Here is a 21,996-nt window from a genome sequence, read left to right on the forward strand (position 1 = left end):
CTATTTAAGTTGGTTTTCCCATGAATTTGCAATGCATTTTCACATTAAATACGATCACTCGGATCTGAATAATAACTACTTTTATCACACAGATCGCTACTTGCTTCATAAAGTAAAAAGGCTGCCTTTATGTTGACATTAAATGTAAATGATTTATTCATGATTGTATTATACATTTTATTTTCTGCAACAGAATACAGCTTTTGTTGACTTACTGTTTTTACAGGCTACTTTAAATATGGCTAAAAGGTCCTGTATATTTTATCAATCAAACATGGGCTACTTCATTTAACAGTCATAAACTTAATTTTACCGTATTTTCGGAAAATTTTAATTCTCTGAAAAAGAGTCTTATTACAGTTTTGTTTTTAGTGTGTGGTCTTGTTACAATACTTAATTTCTTTGAAATTGTATTGTTTTGTACAATGTTTTTCAGTGGTGTACAATTAAAATATTCAAGATTGTTTTTTTGTTTTTTTTTTTGTTGTGGTGAAATGTTTTTTTTTATATGTGTATATATATATTGTAGGTGTAAAGTTTTTGGAAATGTGTGTTTTTAATTTTTTTGAATGTTTTGTAATTTGTTTGTTTGTGGTGAAAAATGTTTGTTTTTATTTGATCAACAACTTAAGATAATAGTTTTCTATTTGAATATACTTAAAAAAAAAAACAATTATTCCTGTGATGCAAAGCTGAATTTTCATCATCATTACTCCAGCCTTCAGTGTCACATGTAACATCCAGTCTATCACATGATCATTTAGAAATCATTGTAATATTCTGATTTATGATGAGTGTTTGGAAACAGTTCTGCTGTCTAATATATTTGATGAATAAAAGGTTAAAAAGAATTTATTTATTGCATTTATTCAAAATAAAAAAAAAATTCTAATAATATATATTCTAATAATATATTTTCTTTACTATCACTTTTTATCAATTTAACACATCCTTGCTGAATAAAAGTGTTGATTTTATTTAAAAAAAAGAAAGGAAAAAAAAATTGCTGACCCCAAATTACTGACCAGTAGTGAATTGTTATTTTCCATATTTTAAAAACATAGCTTCTTTTTTTTTTTTTTTTTACTTTTTATTCATCAAAGTATCCTAAAAAAAGCATGACATGTTCTGAAAAAATATAAGCAGCAGAACTGTTTCCAACTTTGATAATGAATCATCATATTAGAATGATTTCTAAAAGGATCATGTGATCAATGATCCTAAAATTCAGCTTTGCATTACAGAAATAAATGATAATTTAAAGTATAATAAATTTAAAAACAATTATTTTAAATTGTATAATATATTACAATATTAAATTTTTTTCTGTATATTTGATCAAATAAATGCAGGCTTGATGAGCAGAAGAAACTTCTTTCAAAAACATTAAAAATAGTAATGTTTCCAAACTTTTGACCTGTACTGTATATATATTTTACACACACACACACACACACACATTTCTTCCACCAAATACTTTTAAAATTAAGAGTGCGATTTTAGATACCCTTCAAGGAAGACGTGGTCTGATTGGTGAGCTGCTCAGTTATTTGCCTGAACTTTCCAAACAAATGTTGGACTATTGTTCTGTCCAGGTGAAGGAAATTGCAGCAATTTACTTGAGTTTCTGCAGTATATGCTGTTTTATTGTCTTATAGTTGATTGGCTCACTGGATATTCTCGGTCAGCTGGTATTGCTGATTTGCTGGTCATGGGAATTTGAGTGTGGTTTTTTGTTTTTTTTGAATTTTATTAATAATTCTATTAATAAATTTATATATATTTTTGTTTATTTGTTTTGGTTAGTTAGTTTTTGATTTGTTAATATTTCCTTTCAAACCCAGCTGCATTAAAACTGTTTTGAGTTTCACTTTGTTAGACAGAACTAGTGAGTTTCAACATTCCACTTTGTTTCACTTTGAGGAATGTTTTGCTGAATCTTACATAATGTTCTTGAGTTGTTCTTTTCATATTTAGTGCTTTTGTCCTCTTCAAACAAGTCCAGTGATTTTCCCAGGAGTAAGAAAGAGAGCATTGAAATCTCCAAATTGGTATGGACCTCACCAACTCACCAAAGCCTCTTTGGCAAATCTCTGTTTGATTTGACACTCCTGTTTGCCATTGCAAAATCTTTCTTTTGTTGTCGTCTGGATAAGCTTAATGACTTCTTTAACTTGCAAGTCCAGCTTCCAAAGTGAGAGAAAGCAGGGAAGTATAAAATGGATACTTTCACAGAGCAGGTGTTTATCAGTACTGGAGTAGAATCGAGACTTCTTTGCATCTGGATGTGAAAACATGACTTCTATGCAATTGAATTTATCTCAGTGAAGGTTTCCAGGTAAATTGTGTCACTGTGTTCAGAGGCCAGAGAAATGGAAAGAAATGTAGGAAAATAAGTGAAACTTTGAGTACTGAGTACACAGTAGACCCACCACAGCACAATTCAGGGAAGCAAACATAACCACAAATGCCTGTATTAAAGGATCAATCAAGGTCTGAATGGAACAGCATTAACTGAACTCCTAATTCTGGTTTACTAACACCTGTAATAACTATCAAACAAGTGGTAATCTCATAAGCCCCACATCATTTACATATTCCTCATTAGCTTGTTCAAACCTGAAGGATGCACTTTCTCTCTGTTGGCGGTCTCAGCTCCTGCACTCTGGCTGCTTGGGTGGTTCGGTGGCTAAGTGACCGGTCTGAATGTAATATGTATATCTATGTAAGGGATTATCTGTATAAGCATCAGCGTTTACTGACGTAGCCATATTCTTAGCATGGCTCTGGATAATTGCAATGGGAGGAGAAGATGGCTGATCCATTAGTTCATTCTGTTTGCTTAGTGGATGGATGGCTCCATTCCTCAATTTTACCAATCGGGAACATTTTTGTGGAAAGGGTGCGTGCGTGTGTGTGAGGACTTTTTTATGCTTACTAAACCTAAGCAGATTCCGCTACAAAGCAAATGCCTTGAAGTCTTAGCATGGCTCACACATAGTATCGGGTGTTAGACCAAATACTGTGGATTTTTCAAGTGACTCTTGAGAGAATGACCCAATCAGACCACACAATCTGTGCTCTACATGAGAGAGATCTTTGAAACCTATAAACACCTTGAAAAGCCCCATTCTTGCGCCGATAATGCTGTGCTTTCGAAGCTCGCCATCAAATGTGCCGAAAACTACTTCAAAGGAAATTGAAATGTAACAAATTCTGTCAGAGTAGAAAAGGATTATTGTAAAGCTCGAACTGGAGTTCGTTTTGCTTGCATTGTGTTTTTTCTTTCTTTCTTTTTTGCTTTGGTTGGTTGGTTTTCTTAAACAGTTTAATTATATTTCATATAAGGTCAATATATTATATATAATGTTAACTCTAGAAGCAAAGGAATGAGGAAAAAAATATGGCAAAATATGACAAATAAATTATGAAATATAAAATTGATACCGTATTAACGTATATATTTATATAAAAATCTAAAACATGAAATATGTATTTACATTTATTTTTATTTCTTCATATTTAAACATGAATACTGAAATATTTAATATTTATTTTATATTGTTTAATATACTGAATATAATATTTATATAAAATGTAATATTATAACAAAATATTTAAATACAAAATAACACATTTATATATTAAATGTTCTAATGTGAAAATGTTTTATACATAAAACTGCACTAAGTAAAAAAATAATAATAATAATAATAATTGGTGGTGCTTATTTCTAAACCTTAGTATTGTCTAAATGTGCTTTTTCTATAACATTTCTCCAAATGATACCAGGTGAAATAGTTCCCACAAACCAAAGCAGCCATCAACTATAGTCTTCCTGACTAGTCAGTACTGCTCTCTTGTGTTTTTTGGTCCCAATATCTGCATTGTTTTGATCACTTCATCTCAAGACCCCTGGATTCTGGCCCACTTTACCCGTCTGGTTCTTTCTCTTTAGTCATAGGGATGGAAGACTGGGGCTTCTGGTCCTGACAGGGGGCAGCTCAACCAGTGAAGAATGGTCCAGGCAGCTGGTGTGACTAAGCCATGCCTTGTAAGGATGGGGCGGAGTGGCGTAGACTGTTAAGGCATGGAGGGAGGTGAGGCGGATGGGGAGGGGGATACCATCAGGCTCTCAACAGAAAACAGTGTCTTTACATCGCACCAACTGTTCACATTTTTAACACCGACTCCCTTTTTTTCTTCTTCCTGGCAGAACTTTGTTAACAAAACAGTTTACTAAGCACTGGTAAGACATGTGGTTAATAACGTGCAGAGGGTGCTGTCAAAGACCTATGCGGTCCATATGGAGCACACCAAGCATCCATATTGTCCTCCTGTCATTACGCTACTTAACAGGCCCTAACTGCAGTAGATCACTAGAAAATAACAGCACATGCTGAACCTGATGCTTCTGTCACTAAAATGCCAGCATAGCAACTAAAAGCTTTTTACTTTGACAAATTCTTGTGGCATTTTTTCAGGCATTTTTGGACATCATGAGCATCTATATTTGCTCATATGTTGAGTGTCAAAATGGCTAAACGTGAGGTTGTGATCTGTTAAAGGTATAGATGAACTAACAATGAAAACTGTTGGCATCTTTTTAGGCATAACACCCCAAAAAAGCCAAAATTGTACAAAGTCGTTTTACTACAAAAAATTTTTTGTGTCTATATTTCAAACTTCATCTTAGATAAAATTTGCCCATTTGTTGAGTGTCAAAATGGCTGAAAATAATGTCATGATCTCTTAAAGAAGATTCTGTCGTTATTATTGAACAGTAAAATCCAAACAACATTGGACACCATTGACTTTCATTGTACAGACAATAAATAAATAAATAAATAAAAACAAAAAAGTTTGGTTTTTGATAAACAGGTGTGTTTAAGTATTTAAATAAAATGTAAAAATGTATTTAATATATATATATATATATATATATGTATGTATGTAGAATACTATACTTACCGAAGAGAGTCACAGTAAGCACAGTAATATTGTACCAATATTGTACCAGCAAGCAAAATGTAAAATATGATATAGAATTAATGAATCAAAAACAGACATGTATCCTTTTGCTTATGCTGAAATATTATCCATTACATAACAGAAAATGAACAATTTGAAACACTATCTGTGCACGCCGTTCGCCAATCAAGTGTTCTGCTGTACTTCTAATGATATGACTAGTGATCTAATGTGACTTTAACTAGATCATCTTTTCCTTATTCACACAGTAAGATATCCTGGAGAGCTGACAATAGATCCTTTGAGAGAGGAAGGGAGGTCTGCACTGGCCAAAGGTTAAACAGGGCTTTTAGGTGGTGATAAATCACTATTAAATGAGGCCTGCATTGCCGCACATTGTCGTTGCTCACTTTCAAACCCATTACCTTCTGGTTGTAAAGCTGACACAGCTAATGAACTGACTACTTTGAACTGGAGCCACAATATTGACTGGTTGCTTGGGGCAGATGTCTCAAGTCAAGCGACTAGTAAATGTACATTTGATTAAGAAAGACTCTTCAGGTCTTTGGGGTGGAGATATTGTGAGGGGGTGAGGCTGCTTGGATAGCAGGGGGGTAGTCTACACTTAATGAAAACACTTGCGGAAGTTCGTATTAAAACAACTGGGCTGACTAAATTGGGCTGATGAAAGAGTGTAAGGCATGCTGTTTGATTTTGCGAAAAGACAAAAGGCTGCTAATGATTAGCCAAGACGTGGTCAACTCACTTCCTCTCAGCTCCTCTGGTGCTGATGCTGGTTTTGATTGACATTTGTGAAAAAATTTGGGGTTTAAAGATGCGGTTGAAAATTCATTTCAACAGTTATTGATTTTATTTATTTGTTCATTTTGCTTAGCATTTGCATTTTCAGACAATTATGTGTGCTTACACAATTTTGGCATCTAAATCACACTTTACAAATGTCTAAATTTTCATGTGTTCGATAACATAATGTCAATCAAATTAAGCTGGAAAAAATATTTGTTCCTTTTTTAATATAATTTTTTTATTTTTTTTTAATCAGTCATACTCTTAACCAACTGGTCTCAAGGTGATTTTTTTTTTTTTTTTTTTTTTTTTTTTTTTTTGTGAAGTGTATTGCTTTAAATACATGCTTTTTGTCTTTAAAAATAAATTTAATCCAATGACATACCTACATTTTTAGGTGTGACGTACATGTACAAATACTTTCAAGGCTACTTTATACTAGATGTAATATTAAGTAATATTTAGCTAATTTGCTCCATATTCTCAATGAATTAATTTGACACCTCTATAGCAGACTTTAACTGACAGATTAGCCTGTAGTGAGGCTAGTTGGAGGAGAAGTCAGTGGCTCTAAAAGGAAGCATGACTAACTGTTATCTTGTGCTGCTGGTGAAGGAAGGGGAGCTGAAGCAGTACGGAGATGTGCTGATTAGCATATAATTGGTTCTTTTGTATTAAACACAGGGAATTAGCCTACTGTTCAGTCTGCTGTTAGCAGCCTGGTTTCCTATTCATTTAAAGAGAGTGAACACATGGCCTGCTGGGAAGTGCTGGCATCTGACAAAAATTTAAAATTACTAAAAAAATATCTATCTATCTATCTATCTATCTATCTATCTATCTATCTATCTATCTATCTATCTATCTATCTATCTATCTATCTGTACATGCTTATCCATCTATCTATCTATCTATCTATCTATCTATCTATCTATCTATCTATCTATCTATCTATCTGTACATGCTTATCTATCTATCTATCTATCTATCTATCTATCTATCTATAAACATGCGATTTGGTTCATTCACACTCGTCCATTATCCACACAGTGTTACACCATTAGTCATCATATTGACCCAGCCATTTCCATGGTGCGCCTGTTGTAAATTTGTTGTTACATGGTGTGTCTGCCACGGTCCCCGCAGCATATTTGTTTGGGTTGTATGTGTGTGTGTATTTGTGTGTGAGAGTGTGTGCAATGCTTATGCAGGGGAGTGTATGTAAGGCCTGCTAAGCTGCCCCCCATCTCTGATAAATGGACTGTGGTCAGTCTGGGGGTAGTGGGGGGTTCACGAGGCCCCACGGGGCCAACAGTGCTCTCGGACGCAGGGATGAGGTGGACCCACGCCAATTATGGTCTTTTGTATGGGTTAACTTTGTGATTGACATCGGCTCTACCCTCTCCCCATGGACCCCATTTATACATACTGGCCAGTAACTGACCTGCACAGGGGAGGTAACGCATTTATCAAACTCTAAACTGGCTTTTGCTTTCGGTCGCTTTATTAGTTTTTAAGCAGAGATTAACTTATGACTTCAGGTGAGACGTTTATTATTTTCTCATAATTACACAGCCACTTTGTGGGATTGGCGAAATGAGTTAAAAAACAAAACATTTGCAATTTAGGATCGAGTGAGTTTGGTAAAAGTTTCCATTACTCCAAATGTCTAAAACAACTGTGCCAGGCATCAGTTAGGGGCCATTAAGGCATCATCTGTAAATCCCACACATTCCTGCTCATGAAGATACAAGCGTCAGCAGAGAAATGATCTCATTGTGACTTTCTCTTTAATTTTCAATCAATTTATAAGGGTTTGCCTTTTCCTGCCTCTATCAATGAGCTCTCTTTCTCTGTCTTGTATTTTCTTCCTAAAGACAGCTGAATGAGCATGCAAGAAGATGTGAGCATAATGACCCCGGCAATGGCGACAAAGCCTAATTGGTCACGGAGGCCAGTGGCTAATGAGCTGAAAAAATGAGCCCATGGGTGTGTAATAACTGTATTTTCCTCCATTTCTTCTCCTTTCGTCACAGTCCTGTGTGGCATTTTTAACCAACTAAAATGACACCAGATGCAACAGGGCTCAGACATTTTGACTTGAATTGGGAAACCATATGTTCAGATAAGTCATGGTTTCCCGTTTCCCACAGGCAGGGGCCAGTGCATCTGTGAGGAAAAGCACTGGTGGCCAGGAAACCCTGCTTTATGACTTTTCACAAGAGCTTACGGTCTTGGATGGCATTATTAAGGCATGAGAGGTTTTTTGCCTAAGAAAGGTGAAAGGAAGAGAAATGAGAGTGTAATGGAAATTGATTGAGATGTTTTTTTTTTTTCGCCAACATTTTCGCTAGAGGAATTTTTGCAAAAGGAGAATTGTAGTCGTTTTTATAAGTTTAAAATCAATTAAGTTTAAGCTCATATATGAAAATGTTCTTTTGTATTTTTTCTGTGGTGTTATTTAAATTAAAACAAAAGCTCTTTTCAATGCAATAAAAGTGAATGGTGACAAAGGCCATCAAGCAAGATTTTCAGTGAGTAATTACTAACATTTTTCTTTTAATATGATAAAATGAAACTTGGAATATAAGTTGTTTGTTGTATGGACCACTTTTTCTATTTTTTGGAGCTGAACAGCCCCTGTCCTCATTCTTTGTCTACCTTCTTTATATAGAAGAGAACAGTGGCAAAAAAAAAAAAAACCCTGCTTAACATCTTTTTTTGTGTGTGTTTAGGGCGAGTAAATGATGACAGAATTAATTTTACAAAAATGTTTGTAAATTAATTTATTTTAAAGAATAATAAAATTAAATTTAATTTTAATTTTAACAAAATATATTAATATATATATATATATATATATATATATTATATAATATATATATATATATAATAATATATTTGTACAATTACATTTCAATTAAATTTTTATATATATATATATATATATATATATATATATATATATATATATATATATATATATATATATATATATATATATATATAATATATATATACATACATACATATATTGGTTGTTTTGTTTATGTTTTTTTGGTAACCCTTTGGCAATGAAATCCGAGACTTTTTTTTCCTGGCACTTCAGATTCTCTGTGACTCCAGTCAAGTGAAGTTACTACCTCAGTTTTTTTTTTTTTTTTTCTTTAATATACTGCACTTCTTGCCCTCATGAACCCGTTGAGAGCCTCTGAAAGGGACCTGAGGAGTGCTACTGGTCCCTGAAAATAGTGCTGACTGTCGGCCCGAAAGGGATGGGGGGAGGGGGGTCTGCTTTTATTCAGTGCCTAAGATAACAGCATACAGAATGATAGACTTCTCTGAATTGTTTGTTCCTCTCGCCCATTGTTCTTCCCTCCATTCAACGAGTCTCTTAGCCGCACTTGAGGGGGGCCGTCACAGGTAGGAAAGCAACTGAGCTTATTCCCAGCACATGCTTGATTGCCTCCTTATAGACTCTCACTCTCAAGGCTCTGAAAGGCCTTGGCGGCCTGGTGAATAAACTACTGCTCGCTTCCATAAACTTTTTCTCCTCCTGAATTTTCCAAGGATGTGAGCAGAGCCAGGCTCGGGGGAAGCGTCTGAAAAGGGAGTCTGTTTGAAAATCAAAGCCCACTGGCTCCACCCTCTCAGCACACACACAAAGGATGAGGGTGCATTAGACCCTGCCCACCGAAGAGCAAACTTCTTGTTTGCACCACTGCAGGTACGGCCTGTTAAAGCAACATAGCGAAACTACTTTTTCCTAGACATAATAATGAACAGAATGTCTAAACGTGCCTAATTTCTTCCAGGATTGCTGCCATTGGTTCTTGCTAACCATTGTGTTTCTGTTGGGACTCTGATAATGAATAACCCTTGAGGGAAGATCTCATTTTAAATTCAATTAGCTCAGACTAGACTTATACATATAAGAAGCTGTACAATGAGGGATTGTTGTCCAAAATCAGTCTGTCTTGACCGTCTTGTCTCCTTCCTGTGGATTGTTCTTCTCTTGTTAATGAGGAGAGACTGACAGTGGAACATGCTGGGCTTTGGTACCAGATCTTTAACTACTTTAAAGACACGTTAACTATTACCTCCAACGTCAAAGGGTTTTAAGCTAACAATACAATGCGGATGCTGACAAACGCACTTTTACAGATCGCATGAAGTCATGTCATGTCATGTCAGGCCAAAGAGTTACATCAACAATACTTGCATAATAGCTGTTTTGCGCCCTAGACCATTAGAAACATCAAGAAAAATCCACATTTTTTTTAAATAAGTACATCAAATGACATCACTTTGAAATCAGAGAATACTGTTGGTGTTTAGACTTGGCGCTTATCACTTTTTGGACTTAACTGAGCTTTGGTGGCAGCCACATTCTTAAACAATCTACTTAGTGCCAGAATGAATGTAGGATGATTGAGAGACTGAAAGTGGTATTTTATAAAATGACTAATAATGTTTGTGAACAGTTTTAATGTCTTCACGGAGGATGTTTAGCTTTAAATGTTAAATTAAAGCAAATTTGTAAATACATCAACTGAACTGACTTTTCATAACATACATGGTATTATTATTACTAGTGGCAGGTATCTAGACATTTATTAAATGTAGAAAAATATACTTGGTCATTCTTGACATTGTGTCACTTTGAATAATCACCACTTTACTGTATAAATATCTATGTCTCCTGCAACCATTTTTTTTTTCTACATAATTGTGCTAGTGTCATGTCTCTCACAATACCCTGCTGTTTTGTCTTCTTGCATACTAATTTCATACTGGAACTGTAACTAACAATGAATGTATTTTCATTAACTAACATTAACTCAACTTAATGGTCTCAAATGGTGTTTTGCTTTAATTGGACACATGCACACTCACACCTTAATGAAATCACTCCAACACAGTGTGCAAAATTTGCTTGTGAAAGCACTTCTAACACGGTCCATCACTAAATGACATCGAAAGCCACACCAGGCCACCGTGTACTGTGAATGACAGCCTGAAGAGTGACATCATGAACCTGGACTCCCCAAGCAGTGGCCAAATCCCCTTGAGATCACAGGATCTCTGTGCTTTTAAAGCCACTGTTTATAATCTGACTTAACACTGAGTCACTGAGGGTTGGCGTAGAAGATTAGAAAAAATCTCAAAGAAATATGAGATAGCAGCTTTTCATGGCTTTTGTTGCTGACCTTGACCCCATGTGTCTTCCCAGTCGAGAGAAACTATAAGCTTAGATCAAGGACAACATTAAAGGGGAGAGAGAGAGAATAAGAAGTAAATGTATTCATAAAATCAGTAGGCCTCTGGGAATGGGATTTATGTAGTGTAAGGTGTTACCTTTCATACAGTAGCCTGTTTAAGTTCAGCAAGATAGACACTGATGAAATTTTGACAGAAATGTTTTTGTTGAAGCTGAAAGTAAATCATGAAGTGAAAACATAACACAAAAAAGAGAGAAGTTTTTTGAAGAATTATTTTCTTTCTCATTTGGAGCATCGCTTAATGGATAGCGGATTCCCCCCGTATACACCCTCCCGAACACTATCCCATTCAAGGGAAGTTGTCCATTAATTAATCTCTCTGTTTTTCTCTCCAAACACTTCTTCTGTGGTTTCTCTCTCCTTTCATGCTTGTTTTACACACACACTTGTAAGCACTATGGGAAAGAAAGCCCTATAGTCGGGCACAAGTGTCTTAATTAAGGCAGAGAATCGCAAGCAGGCTCAGCTTATTTGGGATTCTTTTCTTGCATGCCGAAAGAAGCCAGAGAGAAGTGTGAAGTTGCACTTTAAGTTCAGCTTGTTTGCCGCTGCCAGTATAAGGTCTTAATAGATACAATGACTTGGAGAGGTTTTCAAATTAAAACTGGCAAGACCCCTCCACGGCTTATGCCATTCATTCTCATTATTTCCAATATGAGGAGCTGAAAGGGAGAAGAATACAGCATCTTCAAAGTCCCCCTTCAAATAACCCTTGTTGGTAATTAACAGTGAGGACAGATATCGTCTTAGTTTGTCGTGGAGAGCCGAAGGTTCTGGGTGTCTGAGTCTATCAATTCAATCGCTGTGAATTAAATTCGGTTTCATTTCTCAAGGAAGCTTTCCAGCCTTTTTAAAAATGTGACGATTGTTAAGGAATTAATGAGCAGAGCTAAGGAAGATAGACAATTCTGTCTGTGAATATGTTTGGGAGAATCTTCTTGCTCAGTGGTTGTTTTTTTATAGCTCATGATATTTAAGGTCACCAGTTTTGTTTTATTTCAGTATATTTAAGTTAAAATTCATTAGGACAGTCTAGAGTTATAAAATTATTGTAGATAGCATGGATTAGATCATTTGGAAATCTTGGAAGAGTTTGTTGGGAAATGTTTGAGTTCATATTGAAAATGTTTTAATAGTTTGTGAAATAGAAATGAAGGATCTCATTTCAATCAGAATTCTGTTTGATCTTGCTCGCTACTTTAAGACTTTACCGTTTCTCTAAAAACAACAATCTAAATGCAGTCCAATAGTCTTGAAGCCAAGTCTTTGGATGTGATTTGGTGCCATGTCTATTAGGGATACTGTTCTCTTTGAGACTACGCCTCTGAATTCATCCTTATTTTCACTCATCTTTTCAAACTGCCCCTTTTGTTCAAATCAAGAGATGGGAGAAACCATCAGTATGTAAATTGCATGCTCATATGAGACTTGCTCATGTCGCTCTATGTATTGAGCCACCCTTCCCATTCCAAGATTTATCCCCGCCAAAAAAGAGAAACAATTATTTGGATGACAAAAGAGTGGGGGTAACGGGTCGCAATGCACCCAAGAGAAATCACATTTGTGGGGGAATTACAGAATAATTACACATATGCCTGGATTGCCAGCATTCATGGGCTCTGACAATATTTTCAGGATTAGATATGTTAGTGACGCGGCCCTCTGCAAAAGAAGGAGCTTGTGGATGCATTCAAATGCAAAAGCATACCGCTAAGAGGGGGGAATGCCGTCTGTCTGTACCGCTTGATATACTTTTGTGAAGGCCGTCCCATCCAACAGATTTGGCCACTTGATGCCCAGATCTGCTCTCACAGAAGAAGTAGTTAACAAAGACATACAGCCTCTTTAGGATAAAAGTAATTATCTTGAAGCTGATAAAATTACTGCTTGAATGAAGCCTTCTGAAAACTATAAGAGACAGCATATTTTTTGTCCTGAACGTAATCCGAAATGTTGAATGCATGACATGGAACAGTTTGATTTAGAGTAGGAAAGATATTGAAAAGATGGCGTGTTTTTGCTGATTTCCAACAATGTTCATAATATCAATGTGAAGACCAAAAAAGTAGACTCTTTTAGCAGGAATATTCCAGGTTCAACATTTTTTTTTTTTTTTTTAATTAAACATAGAATACAAGAACTCATAGAGGTACCAGGTTCAACGTGTTAAACTTGATTGCATTTGTGGCATAGTTAGCACAAAATAAATAAATAAATAAATCTTGATTTGGCCCTCATTTCCTTTAAAAAGGCAAAAATTGAGGTTATAGTGATGCAGGTGGAAGTGATGGGGCCAGTTAAAAGCAGAAATATGAAGCTCTTGATTTTACAAAAGCACCTACATCATTTTTTTCTGTTAAACCTTCTGTATTATTTGAGCTGTAAAGCTGTTAAATCAAAACATTTTACAATCATGTTTGAGTTGTAGGTTTTATGGTATTAAGTTTTTTATTATACTTATATCTTGTTAAATTATATATTGTTCAGGTCTTGTGACTATACTGTGTAAAAAGGGATTTTGTTTTTTTTGTTTTTTGCATTTTTGCATTTACAAAAACTTTTTTTTTTTTTTAAGAAAATGAGAACAATCAATATTGAATAATCAATATTATGCCACAAATGTTTTTGAATGAGAATTTGTATTAACGTGGTTAATAATGACTCTTAGCATTTAGATGAAAAAATTGTGTTGATTTTTTTTATGAAATCTGACTTTTCAAAGTTTTTAAAGCTGCAAGCAGTGGTACAGTATCTTGTCCGTACCGTCCATGAAATTGCCTCATTGTTAATGTTTAGACATGGAAATGTAAGGCATTCATGGGAACTAAAGCCATGAAAAACGGATGAAATTACAGTCTGTTTGGGTGGAAAGGCCAGAGCAGGCGAAGCACAAAAGCAGATATTCTGGTGTTAAAAGTCTGGTGGTGACTCTCTAACAGGTGAAGGCCTTTAGTGTGTGGCGATGGCACGTGAATGTGACCAGACAACAGGCGTCCTGCTGGGTAACCACAAAGAGGGAGCAAACACCAGAACCACCAAGACACTGAGCACATCAAGTGCCCGCTTTCACTCTCGCCTAACCTTTGGACTTCTTCAAGTGTTACAGATATGGCACATTTTGGCAATGGGAGATGAATGACCGGTGAACGCTTTCATTTGCAGAGACCCCTTTTCAACAGGGGCTAATATGCGGAGAGCAGGCGTTGCTTGGGAATAGCCACAAGTTCCTCTTTGCTTTTTATCTCTCTGTGTGTGGGTGTGTGTGTGACGGCAACCCTTGAGAAATCTGATTTGGGGCCCTGACTGAAAGGAAGGCAGGTTGAGCGTGTGTTATAATCTTTGAGAAGGTATGGTCAACATGACACGGCTCTCAGACAGAGAGCAAAATACACATTTGAACACTTTCTGAAGAGGACTGTGTTTTTTTTTCTTATCTGTTGTCTACTTTTGTCTCAGACATATTACTTGCACAGTTATGTATACAGGTCAAACACAAATAAAGCTGCCCAATAATCTTATAAAGGTAATCTTATTAATGTTGTATTCATAAAAAAACAACAACTAAACATTCACACAAATGTGATTTCTCTTGCGTGTGTCCACTCTTCTGTCATCCAAATCATTTTCTCTTTTTTGGGGGGGATAAATCTGGGAATGGGAAGGGTGGCTCAATAGATAGACAGGTACACCATTTGAACTTGCTTTTAATTTCTATGTTTTATTTTATTTTATTTTATTTTTGTTTTGTTATATATATATATATTGTTATTATATATCTTATATATATATATATATAATATATATATATATATTATATATATATATATATATATATATTTTTTTTTTTAATGGAGCTTGAATTGAAAACTGTCTCTTACAGGCATTCAAGAATTAAAAAAAAACAACAACAACTGATTAGTCTACAGTTATTGCTATAATGATTTTGTTATTGAAATCAGTATAATAACAAAGGTGAAATGGCTGAAACATTGTCTTATGCTTAATGACTTAACATTTAATACCAAAACAAATGATGACTGTTGTCTAAATACCACTTTCTTCTAATTAAAGGCAACAAATCTGATGATATTGGGAAATGTAATGACAAACTTTGCCATTTTAAAACTATAACTTGAATTTACCCTCAAACTTTGTCATTTTGAAAGTTTAAAATAACATATGCTCTGCTTGGCTTGCTAAAGTCTTGAAAAAAAAAGTCTTACATAGACTTCTACTGAAGGCTTGCGCTCAGCATCACAGACAGCTGCACAAAAAGTCTCTCCATACTGACTCAAAACAGTGGGGAGGGAAGAGACTTTCTGGCCTCTCAGAGGCAGCCTCTTGAAGTCGGACCCGACAGTCAACCGGGGTGTTGATTAGTAACCCCCTGTCAAAGGATGCACTCGCGTGCCTGCACCATTCGCCACCTCTGGTTAAGGTCTCCAGCATGCCACTCTTTTGAGAGTAAGTCAAACTGCGGCCCGAAACACTGCAGAGAATAAAAGTCCCCTGCGCATTTGTGGACTTCCAGTGGACTTTCATTCAAGCCTTCGACATCCATGAAAATGTAAAAATCTGAAATTAAACTTTCAATCTCCGCATCCCATTCGACTGCGGGAGAATGGTGGACTTCCATTTTCACAACTCCCCCCACTGATCCTTTTGTTCTCACTGTGGCCCTAATAGTCTTTAGATTTCTCTTTGACCCACTGAGGGTTATAGACTGCTGAAAGAGTCCCTTTTGTCCCTAGCTTTGAGAATGACAAGGAAAAAGGCTAAAAATAGCCAGCAAAATTCCAAAATGAAATCAAAACAAGAACAAAATGATATATCCTTTTATATGAAGGCACAAAAAGGGGTCTGTGTGATTATTACCATTTATTACCATTTGTTAATGAATATGCATTTCCTAAATTACAAGTTATCCGCTTAATGGATGTCCTCAGCATATAAAAATATACAGGATCCATGTTTTATTCAAAATCAGATTTATTATCTGGATAAGAAAGGGTCCCATAAAAATGTTAGAATGGCAATTGAGAGTCCCCTGGCCCTTTGTGAGCAGGACCCCTCCTCATCTGAAGAAGGAATGATTTCATGACTGACTGAGAATGAAGAACAGCCTCAGTTCTCAAGTGACTATTTTCCTGACTCTCTCTCTCACTCTCTCTCTAAGCAGTAACACCTACATTGTATGCAGAGAGACAGAAAGCATTGAATGCCCTTAAAAAGAAACCCCATTCACTTCAAGGCAGCTGGGCAGGCCAAGTGTTCAGCCGGCCTCTTTACTCATGGATGGGTTTTTGTGCAAAGCTCCAGAAGAGGCCTCCAGCACTCCTTCTTTAAGGAAAAGAAAGATAATAAATTTGTCTTGTGAGCGATACTACTGCACGGTTCTTCCATGTAGCATTAAACTGTGGCCAATATACAGTTTTATACTTTTCCTGTATGGTTTATGGGCTTCTGGGTTGATCTGATCTGCATTTTCGGCAATGTGCTGCCAGGGGTTTGAATAGGTGCCAGTCTTGAAAGAGGGTCTTTAGAATGTAGAGGGGGTCAAAGGTCTCGCACGAATGTATAGATCCTTACAGCCATCAGTCTTGACCATCAGTGGACAGCAGAAAATAACACTGAGGCTAGAGTAGCTGTTCACTTTATGAAGTCTCCTCAGAAAAGAAGAATCGAAGTCCTCTTTGGCCTTTTTTCCTGTTCTCTTCTTTCTCTACCTCCACTTTTAGAGCATTGTGCTTCTCTTGGCTTCTGTCTTCTTTCACCCAAGGAAAATTGTTTCCTCCTCAGTTACAAAAGGTAATTGTGAGATAAAGTTTAAAATAAGAACTAAAGTCACACTTTGCGATATAAAGTCAAAATTACGATAAATGGCAAGAAATAATAATAAAGTCACACTTACAAAGATAAATGTGTATAATATGTATCTTTATATATTAAAGGTAAATTATCAACTCAAATTAGTGCAAGTGATTGTTGATAACAAACCAGTTCTCTGAAGTCTCTGTAATATGATTTCCTCTTGCATACCTACCAGAAAGTGATAGAAGTGATTTGAGTCAAGTATGCACCTGTGGCTGCCACATTCTCTCTCCATAAGGAATTATTTATTGAGGAGATTAACATTAATCTGTCCTGCACACATCTCCGCACTTTCTGAAGAAATGGCTTTAACTTTGATGTGTGCCAGAAACACAGCTTTTGGGGTACAGAAACAGCTTGTTAGCATGAGCTTTCTTTGGGTCCGAGAGGTGGGAGGCCAATATCTCGCACCTCTTCAGGAAGTGTGCACTGAAAGCATAGAGCAGTGGGGATTCCGGCTGGATTCCACAGGACCAGCAGGCTCCGCTGCTGGCATTATCCTCTCCGGGCAGGAGATCCCGGGCCAGAGCACCCCCACTGCTACTTCCCCATGCCTTTCAACCCCACGGCCTGCAGCACACAGAGAGGAGATTAGGATTAATCTCCGGTCCGGCATGCTGATAATAACACCACCTCTTCCACCCTTCACTCTCCGCCAGAAGAAGCAGCACTGTCGCGTCTGTTTTTGAAAGTTAAGGGTGCTGAACACACAAATGACTAGGACATAATCCATAAAATGGAAACATGTTCAAAGGTCTGGCCTTTTCCAGGAATGAGGATGGGGAATCATTTTTACACCAGCCAAAGTGGTGTCTAGTTCAGAGTAAAAACTTGGAGTTGGTTTTTAAGGAGCTATGTTCCAGTACCATGAATGTCTTCTTCAAGGCTTCTTTGTCCAACCTGTTAGTTCTGTATATTGACTGTATATGCTGTTATTTGTTTTCAGCAGAAGCAGCTCCAGGTTGTCCATCAAGAAGGATCCAGGTCTCACTGTAAAAATGCTGAACTGAACTGTGGAAGAATGATTACAGGTGGTATTACAAGTATTACATCACCGATGAAGTCATAACACACAAAATGACATTTTTCACGTCCTAGACAGAGATAACATACAGAGAAGAAAGTTAGCTTGCCAATAAGAAAAAATGTGTGGTATAAAAGAAATTTCTATTAATATATAAACACCACACTAAAATATTTTATTATTGTTTTTTTTCTTTCTTTTTTTTCATATTTCTCTGGTTCACTTCTAAAATTATTCAATTGGCGAAGAGATTATTTTGCCATCTTTTAAGTTCAAGGTTATTTTTTATATAATTTAATAATATATATATATACATACAGACCAAAAGTTTGGAAACATTATATTTTAATGTTTTTGAAAGAAGTATTCTTCTGCTATCAAGCCTGCATTTATTTGATCAAAATACAGAAAAAAATGAAATATTATTACAACTTAAAATAATAGTTTTCTATTGAATATACTTTAAAAAAAAACTTATATTCCTGTGATGCAAAGCTGAATTTTCATCATTACTCCAGCCTTCAGTGTCACATGTAACATCCAGTCTATCACATGATCATTTAGAAATCATTCTAATATTCTGATTTGTTATGAGTGTTGGAAACAGTTCTGCTGTCTAATATATTTGATGAATAAAAGGTTAAAAAGAACTGCATTTATTCAAAATAAAAAAAAAAATTCTAATAATATATATTCTAATAATAATTTTCTTTACTATCACTTTTTATCAATTTAACACATCCTTGCTGAATAAAAGTATTGATTTTATTTTAAAAAAAGAAAGGAAAAAAAATTACTGACCCCAAATTACTGACCAGTAGTGTATATTGTTATTACAAAATATTTATATTTTAAAAATATAGCTTCTTTTTTTTTTTTTTTTTTTTTACTTTTTATTCATCAAAGTATCCTAAAAAAGTATCACATGTTCTGAAAAAATATTAAGCAGCAGAACTGTTTCCAACTTTGATAATGAATCATCATATTAGAATGATTTCTAAAGGATCATGTGATAATGATCCTAAAAATTTAGCTTTGCATCATAGAAATAAATGATAATTTAAAGTATAATAAGTTTAAAAACAATTATTTTAAATTGTAATAATATATCACAATATTACATTTTTTTCTGTATTTTTTGATCAAATAAATGCAGGCTTGATGAGCAGAAGAAACTTCTTTCAAAAACATTAAAAAATAGTAATGTTTCCAAACTTTTGGTCTGTACTATATATGTCTTAATATAGTGAAATATATTTTAAGTTTTCTTAATCTAAAAGTTGACAAAAAGAGTTTCTTTGGGTCTCATGTGGGAGAGCTGCTTTACCTTCTCCTCGGTCTTAAAACCTTGCATTTTCATTTTACTTGAAGCATGTTTGAAGATTGAAACATCTGTTTTTATTTATAAGTCATTACCAGCCACTGTTTATAAGGTGTCTTTTTCTTTTTGTGAATTTTTGTTTGTATAGAGTTCTTAAGTTGTTTGTATGGTTCTGTGGAGATTATAAGTGTAACTTACTATAATAATGTTACACTGTTATACTTTCTTAAGATAGATTTTATAAACATATTGGTTTCGAAGTTATTTAAATAGGATGAAAAATTCTTTTTGGAACTAGTTCTCCTTAGGCAATAGACACCGTTTTGGTGTAGCCTTTTTTTGTTGTTCATGAAAATATTTAAAATGATTATTAAAATTTTGTGTTTTAGAAAGTAAATTATAATCCAAAAACAGTTCAACAAAAGTGAGATTAAATATCCTGAAATGTAACAGCGTTCACAATGAAATCCTATTCAAAACCGCCACCGTGTGAGAGTGCACGTCATTTAAGGCGAATTACACCACTGTAGCACTTTTGCTTTGTTATCCGACTCGACATATTGCTCTAGCAGTGGGGAAAAAAAGCTAAATGTGAGAATCTAGCGTCTTCTCACCCTTACCCCTGTTTGCTTATCCCTGTGAGAACCCACTTCTTCACAATGTACACGTTTATTTCGCACATGTGCGAACATTTTCCCCTTTTAAGGCCTGGCCAGGGAGAAGTGCAGGAATAGGACCCGCACGCACACACAACCAGGCCTTGAAAAGGCAAAAGTTCTTTGCTGTTATGCAAATATAGCAATCTGTAAATGGTCGAGTGAGAGTTATATTTGAATTAAATGAGGCTTTGCCTTTTCATAACGCTGAATTGCCAGCCAAAGTCTCAATACAGAATCCCCACGCCAAGGCCATGCATATTATGCATTTGACGAAATGTGAACTGACACAAATACCATGGCTCACTTTCAATCCGATTACTCGGCTAAACCACATCAATACCAGCCAGCCAACGGGCGCTAGCGTCCCCCCATTCAAGTGGCCAGTGAACAACCCCGGCTCCTCCTCAGTACACAAGCGCCCCAGCTACGTCTGCTTTGCTTCATGTTCAACTTATCAGGCATACTCAACAGGACCCTTTCGACAAGGTTCTATCCCCTGCTCTCTGAGTTCAGGTCTAAAACAAAGCTAAAGATTGTGCTTATGGGCTCAAATTCTCAACACCACCTTACAGCCCCATACAAGCATTTAGCTTTAAATAGGGAGTCCTTCCTCCAAGCACTGATTTTTTTTTTTTTGGTGTGTACCATTTTGAGCTCATTGAGTGGCTTTTCCTATTATGTGCATCAGCAAGAAAAATGGCACAGGTTAGCATGACCAAGGATCATTTTATTTGCAGCAATGATTGCTTGTTAGCAACAAGCCCTTAATTTAAAGTGGTCTTGACAACCACGAGGATTGTTCCTTTTTTCAGGATGCGTAGCAACGCTTGGGCTTCCCCAGAAACACAGTTTAACAAGAGCCATTTACAAGCTTTATTTCAAAAGAACCCGACAGGTGCTGAGGACTCTTAAGAGATTTGCCGTAACTGTGAAACTTTATGAGATTAAAATGAGAAGAAAATACATTTGCCACATTGATGTGGCCTGAGCTCCCATGACCAATTTAACTCTAATGAACAGATTCTGTGAGATTTTTTTCTCAAAAGCTTGTTGTTTTCTTTTAAATGCCTATGGTGAATTAGCTATTGAAAGATATTGTATTGTAATGTATTTAAATTAAGTCTTATCAGAGGATGATGAGAAATATATTATCCATGGGAAATTGATTTTTAATTTTGTATTGTTACTAAGAAAATCAACATCACAAAAACTGAAATACACACAAACCTATTCACTATTTTAGACATTTTCACCATGCTGGTGTTTCTATCAATGCATTTAATGACACATAGTCTACTATGCAATGATGACTTTCTGAAAAGTAAAATTTCCTTATCTTAAATGAAAGTATGTTAGAAAGTTTAAATGTTTTAGATAATTTTTAAGTGTTTTATATATATATATATATCTCAGAATTTAATGTTGTGATCCTTATTTTGGTGGTTTCACATGGCACTTTGCACCTTTTGTGTTGGGAACCTGTTTTGTCCGTTTCTAATATTTTTCCTGTAGACATTAATCAGACTAGCCGCCATAGGCCTATTTATTTTTTGGCGAATGAAAACGAGGCTATGAGTATTTCGATATGTACTCTCTTATGATCCTATCAAGTCTAATTTTCGCAACTGTTTCAAAGACACATTTTCAGATTTTTCGCAACCTGAACGAGCAACATTAATATTATAAACGTTATTGAACGTGAGTCCCCTAACAGCCTCGCTTTCATTCGCGAAGAAAGAAATAGCCCTAGGCTATGTAATCTAAATAATTTATATAGCCTAGTGTAGTTAAAATATGAAATAATCATTTAACCAAAACATGCTTCAAAGCCAAATTAAACCGACCTAGCAGTGGTCTTAAAGTTATAGGACATAAGTTTCTCCAGTTGCTGATCTATGAGGCAGCAGAAACAGATGCTTGGCCTGTCTAGGGGCTTGGACGAAGAGCGGCTTAAGGTGTTAAAACCAGACTAAATATATATATGTATCTATCTTTCTCCAGTACTTTCTATTAACAAAAACATAACTAAGGTGTTACAACATTATAAAAGTACTCAGTTTT

The 21,996-nt window shown here is 35.5% G+C and overlaps 1 protein-coding gene across 3 annotated transcripts in view; it reads left to right on the forward strand.

The window, feature by feature from the left end:
• The window catches only part of LOC109050987 (homeobox protein DBX1-B-like), a 38,893-nt gene that overhangs the window by 10,304 nt on the left and 6,593 nt on the right, over positions 1 to 21,996 (forward strand). The window contains exon 2 of one of the 3 annotated variants that reach the window (XM_042715243.1): positions 17,881 to 17,962. The gene's annotated coding sequence lies outside the window, so the exon portion shown is untranslated. Of the gene's footprint in view, positions 1 to 17,877; positions 17,963 to 21,996 lie in introns of those variants that run through there. The other 2 variants (XM_042715244.1, XM_042715245.1) reach the window with 2 other exon arrangements.

This window comes from Cyprinus carpio, chromosome A25 (genome assembly GCF_018340385.1).
Source record: "Cyprinus carpio isolate SPL01 chromosome A25, ASM1834038v1, whole genome shotgun sequence".
Taxonomy (NCBI): domain Eukaryota; kingdom Metazoa; phylum Chordata; class Actinopteri; order Cypriniformes; family Cyprinidae; genus Cyprinus; species Cyprinus carpio.